Genomic DNA, 8,035 nt, shown 5'->3' with positions numbered 1-8,035 from the left:
TCCCTTCTTGAAAGAGCACAAAAATCCTTATTGTTTTATTTGTAGTCCCCGTGTGATTGAGTCAGACCTGAAGGCTCTGAGAGGCTTGTTCCTGCAACTGCCTGTTTCTCTTCCTTTCTGTTCTGTGAATTTTGTCATTTCCCCACCTTGAGCTGATCACTTCCTTTGGAAGCCAACTTGAGGACATGCTGACAGCTTGTGTGTATGTGTGTGCGTGCGTGTGTGCGTGCGTGTGCGCGTGCAAGTGTGTGTGTGTGTGTGTGTGTGGCTTTATGCCTTTTCATAAAATCTAAAATCCACAAATGAGAGAAACACGTATTTGACTTTCTAAGTCTGTTTTAATTCTCTTAATAGGATTCTCTCCGGTTCCATTCACTTTCTTGCTAGTGGCGTAACTCCACTTTTCTTCATGGCTGAATCCAATCCCACCAGCATCCACAACACGTACTCCACTTCTACTCCTGCAGAGGACACCTCCACTATCTCCATGTTGGCTGGTGAGCCTAGGGCAGTAGCACTGAGTATGTAAGGGTCTCTGACATCCTGACTTAGGCCCCTGCAGATAAATGAGCACGGATGTCTCAAGCTAAACTAGACTCAAACTAAAGTCAAGTAAGAACGAGCCAGTGACGGTGTGTGTAAGAGGCACATTTCCCCTGCCCAGGGCAGAGCAGGCAGGTTTCTGTTCTCAGCTCTTCTGTGAGGCGAGGTTTAATTTTCCTTCTTCCCAACTCTGGACATTGGCCTCTGAGGGGCATTGGCCCAGTGCATTCTCGCTTTGAAGGGGTCTCCTCTTACCTCCCTCTTTGGAAGCCAGGGCTTTCCCTCCTGATCTCAGGCAGTTCCAGAAACAAGCAGCCTGTGCCCTCTGACCTTTCCTGCCCCAGTTCTCTTGACTTAAGTCAAATCGGCAATATGAGTGGGGGAGGGGACTACACCCTACCTGGCATCTTAGTTATAATCAGAGGAGTGAAGAAAGGACTCTAACCCGGCAACGTGCCAGAGACAGCCGGTGTCCCTGAGAAATCTCCAGAACTTTTGCTGACTTCCAGCCCGCCCTTCCCCTTCACACTCAGAGCAACATACTGTGTCTGTGGGTGTTCCTGATGCTGCTGGGGTTGTATCTCCCTTGGCATGAGCTTCCAAGGGTCGGGAGGAAGGGGGACCTCAGTGTGCTCACCCCAGCATGGCTCTGAAGGTACCTGAAAGGGACACAAAGGACACTGAAGAGGAAATGATGACTGAAAACAGTTGGGACAGCCAACCCACACCAGGAAGCCTCAAGGTACAATCAGGGTCTTAAGTTGACTTCCAGTGTCCCCCAGCTGCTGTCACCATGGTGTTTGGATCTGACCGTGTGCCCTCTGCTCAAAGCGAGTCATGGTTGCCCCTTACTGCTGAAGACGACGAGGGACCAGGATATGATCACAGGAAGTTTCCACATGGACCAGTCAAGAACAGACAGGTGGACGGATGGGAAGGAAGGAAGGAAGGAAGGAAGAAAGGAAGGAAGGAAGGAAGGAGGGAGGGAGGGAGGAAGGGAGGGAGGGAGGGAGGGAAGGAGGGAGAAAGAGGGCTGGATAAATTACTTAGGAGTTAAGGACACTGGCTGCTCTTCTGGAGGTCCTGAGTACCTGTATCCACAGGGCGGCTCACAGAAGTCTACAGTGGAATCTAGTGCCTTCTTCTGGTGTAGAGACATATACGGAAAACCAACCACATAGGTAAAATATATGAACAGTTGTTTTTCTTTTCTTGCCTAATGGCACAAGCTGTAACCCCAGACACCCAGAGGGGAGACAGGAACACTGAGTACAAGCTTATTAGCAAGACCCTGTTTGAGAACCAAAAGTGCATGCAGTTGTGTGTGCGGGTGAGCTATGTGTGTCTGTGTGTGTCTGTGTGTGTCTGTGTGTGTGTGTATCTGTATGTGTGCCTGTATGTGTATGTGTGTATGCATGTGTGTGTCTGTGTGTGTGTCTGTCTGTGTGTCAATGTGTCTGTGTGTGTCTCTGTGTGTGTCTGTGTGTCTGTATGTATGTGTCTGTATGTGTGTGTCTGTGTGTCTGCATGTGTATGTGTGTGTATGTGTGTCTGTATGTGTATGTGTGTATCTGTGTGTGTGTATGTGTATGTGTGTGTCTGTGTGCATCTGTGTATCTGTGTGTGTGTCTGTGTATGTGTCTGTGTGTGTGTCTGTGTGGTGTGTGTGTGTGTGTGTGTGTGTGTGTGTGTCAGTGGAAGAGTTCTTGCCTGCACAGGGACAGGGTTCCAGCCATAGCACTGCAAAAAAAAAAAAAAAGAAAGAAAGAAAAAAGAAATGAACTGAAGTTAGATTTTCAAAGCCCCAATGCCGTAACACTGAACTAGAACAATGGAAGTCTGTCTCACACCAACCAAACTTGGGGCTGGTGGATATTAGAGACCGGAATCGGAAGGCCTGGTAGAGAGGAAGCTGGATTGTCTGGTGGGCGCCAACACCTCAGCCCTCATTTTTCCTAAAATGGAGCCCTCCGTCCCGCTCCCTAAATATCCCTGGGTCTTTAGAGCCCTCTCTCCAGCTCCCACCTACCGTCACACTTCTGACTCAGAGGGAAAAATAACCCAGCGGCAATTCGTCTTCCTCAAGCGCTGCCCGCGAGCCTCGAAGTTTTTTTCACAGCTGAGTTATTTCTGATCTCGGTTCTGGCAGAAAGAAATCTAGAGCAACAGTGGAGAGGGGGGTGAGTTTGGAAGCTGTGCCAAGCCAAACAGTGTCTAAAAGTCTACAGCTGAGCCGCCAGCCTGGGAAGAGAGTGTTTCCACTCAGAAAAACACCTAAGACCGCTGGGGATGAGAAATCAGGGAAAAGGAGAGTCCGGAAAGAAATCCACGGGCTAGAACATGGAGTGGCCTCCAGCCCTGAGCAGGACACCTCACATGCGGCCATGGGAGCACAGGAAGGAGCACAGAGGCTCCATAGGCTCTTAGGCCTCTGCAGGTGGAAACATGACAGAGTAATGTGGGGTCGGGCAGGTCACCTGACCCAGCCTCTACTCCTATAGCCAGCAAAGACGACACTTAACTGCAGGGGTCAGCCTACCTGTGGAGTAAAGTTATCTATGTCATCATCATGATGCCAAGCAAGCTCCTAGTGCTGCTCCATATGACAGAGGGCAACACAGGGTGTACTGATGCTCCATGGGTGATGATTGATGGGGATGGTGATGATGGTGGTGATGGTGATGGTGATTATGGTGATGGTGGTGATGGTGATTACGGTGATGGAGGTAAGGGTGATTATGGTGATGGTGATGATTGTGGTGATGATGATTACGGTGATGGTGGTGATGGTGGTGATGGTGGTAAGGGTGATGGTGGTGATGGTGGTGACGGTGATGGTGGTGATGGTGATTACGGTGATGGAGGTAAGGGTGATTATGGTGATGGTGATGATTGTGGTGATGATGATTACAGTGATGGTGGTGATGGTGGTAAGGGTGATGGTGGTGATGGTGGTGAGGGTGGTGGTGGTGATGGTGATTATGGTAATGGTGGTGATGACAATGGCAGAGATGGTGGTGTCTGTCAGTGATGAGGGCGGTGGTAGAGACGGTACGTTGTTGTTGGTGGTGGTGGTGGTGGTAGTGGTGGTGGTAGTGGTGATGATGGTGATGGTGGTAATGGCAGCAGTGATTATGGCAATGAGGATATAGAAGATATTGAACTTGAGAAAGGGGAAGGGTTACAGTCATTTTTTAAAAGGGTCTCTCCACAGGCTGGGGAGATGGCTCAGTCAGCAAAGTGCTTGTCACATGAGCATGAGAACCTGAATCCGTAGCACCTGTGGTTTTTATGTCTTACAAAACCCAAAACAGGCAAGCCAGGCATGGTGGTGCCTGCCTTTGATCCCAGCACTTGGGAGGCAGAGGCAGGCAGATTCAAGGACAGTCTGCTCTATAGAGCGAGTTCCAGCTACACAGAGAAACCCTGTCTCAAAAGTAAAATTAAAAACAGACAAACAAACAAAAATCCAGGCACACACAATAGTACAATAGTGCAGGCCGGTAGCCCAGCACCGGATAGGGAAAGCAGAAGTAGAACGATCCTTAAGACACACAGGCCAGACAGCCTGGCCCGATCTGTGAGCTCTTGTTCAGTGGGAGACTCTCAAAAACCGAGGTGGACAGTGACCAGAGAAGACACTCAGTATCAACCACAGATGTCTGACATGAATATACCTGAGTGCGTGTGTACACACACACACACACACACACACACACAGAGAGAGAGAGAGAGAGAGAGAGAGAGAGAGAGAGAGAGAGAGAAGCACTGATTTATCCCTGATCCAGAAATAGTTAGAAATGTAGCATGAGCTCACTAAATCTACCCCTGACCTCTGTTGGCAGCAACCTGGGTCTGTACCCAGAAGATGATGAGGCAGAGGGAGCTCTGGACAAGTGGATAAATGGGTGGGTGGATGTTGAGAACCCCAGAACTCCCCACCTCCCCATCCTGAAGGGTCAACTCTGGCTTTACCATTCAGAAAAAGATAGGAAGACTTGAGAGGAAGGTTTAGCAGCTCACCTCAGAAACTTCACATTCGGGACAGACCAACAGTGACTGTCCCTGTGAACAGACCACAGGGAATCCACAGGAATCTGCTGGGGAGGAGAGCCATGCACCAGAACAAAGAATCATTAGGAAATAACTTCTGAGTGATGTCTGCAACTCTAACGTAGCCCAGCCTGGCTACTGACCAGAGCAAGAGAAGAATGGATAGTCCTTTACGTGGGTTAGGGAATGGGAGGCCCAGGCAGAGTCCTCACTCCTCACGGATTCCAGATGTGGAGGCTCAAATACCAGCTGAAATGGATCTCTGGATTGACTCTCTTGCAGGGCTTTTAGGATCTTTCTCAGACATATGCACAGTGAAAAAATCAGAGTCATAGGCTGAGACAGACCACTGTCAACACTGAGCTTCTCTACCACCTGTGGGACCTGGATGGCATCCCCAAAGGAAGAGAAAGAGCTTGAGTTACCAGACATGGCCCATGAAGGGACACTGTCTCCTTGGGTCAGATCTCACACACCCTGTCCACAATCTACTTGGGGTCACATTTTTGTGGTGGGTTCCTAAAGCTACAGCCCAAAGCTGGCCATGGTGAGTCATGCCTGTAATTCCATGATTTGGAAGATCCTCTGAGGCAGGGGGACTTTGCTGTGAGCTCGAGATTAGCCTGGGCGGCACAGTAAGACCTGGATCCTGTCTCCACATAAACACAAAAAAAGCTACAGCCAGAAATCTGTGTCGATGGCTGTCACTAAAGGTTGAAGGATTTGTCCAGAACCATACAACGACAAAGGGAGACAGGCAGACAGACAGGAGGCAGGCAGACAGGCAGATAGACAGACAGGGAGCCAGACAGGGAGACAGGCAGACAGGCAGACAGGCAGACAGATGGACAGACAGACAGACAGACACCATGGAAGAAATTTAATTCTCCTCCTGTGGGGATTTGACTCCTAGTGACCTCCTTGTCCCCTGACAGCCAGGCTAATGGGGTCAGACCATCCTGCCTGTCCCAGCCCAAGTAGACATTTCCCACCTTCTTCACGGGGCTCTTGTGAGGCTATGCGAGTGGTGCTTGTTTAAGGGAACAGAAAGGGTGATAAAATCCAAAGAATATTTTAGGAAACAGGAGCAGTCAGAACTCCTGGGTGTTGAAAGAGGTGGCAATGTTTCCCTTGAAACAACAGAGAAGGCATCTGCTGGACAGAGCAGAACTTGAGGCGAGACACAGTTGTCAGCATGGGACAACTAAGACTAAGAATGGAGCGCTGTATAAAAAAATAAATCCGAGGGTTAGAGAGATGGCTTAGTGGATAAAGGTGCTTGCAGCCAAGACTGATGACCTGAGTTCAAATCCTGTGACCACATGGTGGAATGAGAAAACTGATTCCCACAACCTGTCCCCTGACCTCTGCTTGTGAGCTGTGGCATGCACTTCCCCCCAGGACAAATAAATAAACGGGGGAGGGGGAGAAATCAATTTGAACGCATTCTTCCCACCTACCACGTGTGCTGAACAAAGATTATTCACAAACCCTAAGAAGATCAGGAGAACTTTAAGTGGAAAGTTAGCAGCGCTCTCAGATTGCCAAAGATACACTTTTTAAGGGATGTAGAATGGGTTTTCTGTGCCACAGACACAGGGATGGGGGATGGGGAAGAGATTGACAACCAGACTAAGGGCAAGGGGTTAACCTCCACAGCCTGCCTGGTAAGGAAAGTCCTTAAACCAACAAGGGTTTTATTTTCTTTTATTTTTTTGGAACTTGACAAAAATGATACCAAATTTCATCTGGAAAAATAAACACGAGAGACCAGCCAGGGGAAAACGTAAGGAGACACAGAAGTAGTGAAGGCTCGCTGGCTTTGCCAGATGTTCAGGGGCTGGGAAGATACAGCTTTTATGAAAGCGCTGTTGCACTGGAAAAGGAGCCAGCTTGAGCCATGCAGAGGCGGGCGGGCCGGCGGGCGGGAGCGCTGCAGAATCAGCATGGAAATGGGAGCGGGTGGGTGTTTCCTATGGGAGAGGAAAATGCATTGTTCAAAGCAAGGCACCGAGATAACTGGAAGTCAGCCAGCTGGAAAAAATAAAACAGAATCCCTACCTCACCCCTTATACCCAAATAGATTCCAGATGGAGCTAACATTTAAACAAACAACCAAAAAAAAAAAATTGAACCATAAAAGTTCTCAAAGAAAACATAGGTGAACTTATTCACAGTCTTGGAAATGTCTTTCTGAGCAGGGGGGAGGCCACGCCAGGGACCAAAACATCGCCAGGGAAGAGAGATGAGGGTTAAGTGCTCACGCGCTCCCTGGCACTAAAGGTTGACGAGGGAAGAAAAGCAGACTTTCCACACAAAGATGCAACAGGGTCTCTAGACGATGAACAGCAGGGCTGGGAAATGCTGGGCGGGCGGGGGGGGGGGGGGGGATGTGAGCTTTGATCTCTCTCTGATTTGCCTGAAAATCGACCATTTAGAGTTCAAATAAAGTCATAGAGAGGCCATCCCGACGCTCTGGGAACACTGAGCAGCTCTCGGTGGATGAAGGGCTGTGGAGCTTTAAATTGATCAAGCAATTTTTGGAGGCTTCAGATCTTATTCGATACTTTAAAGCATCTTTCGTGCCAGATAGGATGGTGGGGTACACCTGTGATCACAGCTCTTGGGGAGGCTGGCTGGAGCAGGAAGGATGTGTGCCCAAGGCTAGCCTGGTCTACATAAGCAACCCTGCATCTCAAAAACCCAAGGGTTGAGGCTGAGCACTGGGGCTAGGATCCATCTCAGCGTAGAATATTTGCTATCATACACAGGGGTTTCTAGGCCCAGCATTGGCAAGAATCAGACAAAAACAAAAAGAGAGAGGAGAAAGAGAGAGAGAGAGAGAGAGAGAGAGAGAGAGAGAGAGAGAGAGAGAGAGAGAGAACCTAGACTTTATAAACACAGGCCAATTAAAATGTATGGGGCTGACAGAATGGTTGAGTGGGTAGAGGTGCTGTTTCACCATGCAAGCCTCACACCTGAGGTTTGCACCCGAGTAAGGAGAGAACCAACTGATTAAGTTTCCCTCTGACTTGCACAAGTACAAACACATGGCACGCACACCTATGCACATCGAGCTCACCAGAAAAAATAAGATGCCACTAGATGGCCCATGGGAGTTAGAGGCAGGAGGATTAAGAGTTCAAGGCTGGCTTGAAACCTTGCCTCAAAGACAGAAGGTTAGCCAAAAATGACCAGAATTTTGTTCAGTTCCCAGCACTGTAAAACAAAGTCTGGATAGGTTGATGGGTGGATGGATAGGTAGGTAGGTAAGTAGATAGATAGGTAGATAGATAGGTAGGTAGATAGATAGATAGATAGATAGATAGATAGATAGACAGACAGACAGGTAGGTTAGTAGAATTGCCCAAGATCTGTATCTTAAAATACAGAAACCCCACGAATGTCTGTAGAAACATCTCAAACACCATTAATAAGC

General features: G+C 48.7%; 1 long non-coding RNA gene across 1 annotated transcript in view; it reads right to left on the bottom strand.

The window, feature by feature from the left end:
- Positions 1-318: 318 nt before the first annotated feature.
- Positions 319-8,035, bottom strand: part of LOC134479951 (uncharacterized) — a 29,514-nt gene continuing 21,797 nt past the window's right edge. Inside the window, exons 3-5 of the long non-coding RNA XR_015625823.1 lie at positions 2,573-2,700; positions 1,087-1,202; positions 319-503 (exon numbers count right to left, since the gene is read on the bottom strand). This is a non-coding gene — a long non-coding RNA (uncharacterized LOC134479951). The remainder of the gene's footprint in view (positions 504-1,086; positions 1,203-2,572; positions 2,701-8,035) is intronic.

This window comes from Rattus norvegicus, chromosome 7 (assembly GCF_021556685.1).
Source record: "Rattus norvegicus strain SHRSP/BbbUtx chromosome 7, alternate assembly SHRSP_T2T, whole genome shotgun sequence".
NCBI lineage: Eukaryota > Metazoa > Chordata > Mammalia > Rodentia > Muridae > Rattus > Rattus norvegicus.
The sequence above is the reverse complement of the archived record's forward strand: the minus strand, read 5'-3'. Positions and strand labels throughout refer to the sequence as shown.